The following is a 1,990-nucleotide window of genomic DNA, read 5'->3' as shown; positions in this document are numbered from 1 at the left end:
TCTATATTGAATTCGACTTGGTTACTTAGCTTAAGAGCCATGTCATGTTGACATTTTCTTTTGTAATCTCCTATTTTTAATTATATGATTTATTTATTTATTTACTTATTGTTTTGAGTGAGCAAATAAAATTCAGAGAAATGAGGGAAGACAAAGAACTGGAAGGGGGATAGGGAGATAGACAGCGGACTTAAGTGCCGTCACATCTATTGTCCATTGTTATGACAGTAACAGTACGGTGAATGATGATTGATGGACAAGCATCGAAAGAAAATTGAATTCTATAGTTGTTGCCGGAGCTACCAACCTACGTATTGGTGTGCAGTCTGTCTAACAGTCAGTGATGGTCGCGGTACTTTATATTGCTGTTAGGATGAAGATTTGGTTTAATTGCATGCGTAACAGGAAGCTTCACACACTTCAGTGTAAAGGTGTCCCTCTTACGTCCTACTCGATAAACATAGTATCACCCTCTGTCAATTCAATATCCTTAAAACTATAGCCTGAAAGATTTGGTTAACCTATATCGCAAGTATCTAAATAATATGAAGAAATAGTCGGTTGGTGGGTTTTACTTCGCATCAGCTATTTTTTATTTATTTACTTCTCTTTTTTTCGTCAGTCACAAAGAAAAAGTGATCCTTCATCCTTGTTATTAGTAATTATAATTATCACCATCATCCCCATCACCATCACCACCCACACTCACTATCGTCGATCCTCATCACTTTTGCTCCTATCACTACAATTTCCATTGCCATTAATATTAACACTGTTACTACTATCACATGACCATTATTATTATCATTAATACCATGAGGCTTCACATTTCAAAAAATCAAATAATGACTGTTTATCATCGCTGCACGTACTCTTGTTCTTTTGATGTATGATTTTGAATTAGAAAGAAATTGCCTTTTTTAAGATTTATTCATCCAGTCTTTGAAACGAGATCACACCGTACGTTCTTTGTTTGCAACTGCAGTCTGCTAACAGGATTGATCAAAGTAAAATTGAAACTGATGAAATGACAAATTCGTTTTACGTGAATTTCCAGGAACAATAATTCAGATTATACAGCTCTTTCTGCCGCCTGCTCATTTTTCCCCAAAGGTTCATGAGATAGTGATGTGAATTTTTTAGTTCTTTTTTAAGCGAAAGATATCTATTTTTTTTTGTCTCTCTCTCTTTTTACAAGCTCTTTCTCTCTGTCTCTCTCCTTAAACTATCTAATTTAAGGGATGGGGGAAAAGTTCGTGCAGATATCTACAAAAATATAAAGGAAATAAAAAGAAAGATGTGTGTGTGTGTGTGTGTGTGTGTGTGTGTGTGTGTGTGTGTGTGTGTGTGTGTGTGTGTGTGTGTGTGTGTGTAGAAATAGAAAAAATATGTATGTGTGTGCGTTGATAAGTAAAGTAGTTTATAATGAAATTAATTCTAAAGGAAAGTTTTTTTAATCTGTTAATTCATGTGGATCCTGCATTGTAATAGTATTAGTATTATGATTATTTCTTAAAATGTGTAGTAATAATTATCGATAATTCCGATGATCTCAAATGACATTAAAATTATATTTTGTAATAATGAGATAAGAGTCGTCAGATGTAAATAGTGTTGACCCGGCGGACTCGAGCTGGGACTTTGGTGGTATTTGTTTTGTAAAAAGATTTAACGATAAGTTTAGTAACATTGAAGTTGAATATATTCCAACATGATTATTTGAGGTAATATACATATATGCATAACTGGTGATATATATGAATTTGAATATAATTATGAATTTATGAGCCTTGAATGTGGTCTCGTGCTGTGTTACACCCAAATTTTTTTTCTTGTCAGAAGTGACAGATTTAGTTTACTATCAGTATAATACATATATGTATATGTAGATATACATAAATACATATACATATAAACATACATACATACATCTATACACACACACACACACACACACACACACACACACACACACACACACACACACATA

This window comes from Penaeus vannamei, chromosome 22, assembly GCF_042767895.1.
Source record: "Penaeus vannamei isolate JL-2024 chromosome 22, ASM4276789v1, whole genome shotgun sequence".
NCBI classification, from domain to species: Eukaryota; Metazoa; Arthropoda; class Malacostraca; order Decapoda; family Penaeidae; genus Penaeus; species Penaeus vannamei.
Note: the sequence above shows the minus strand (reverse complement) of the source record.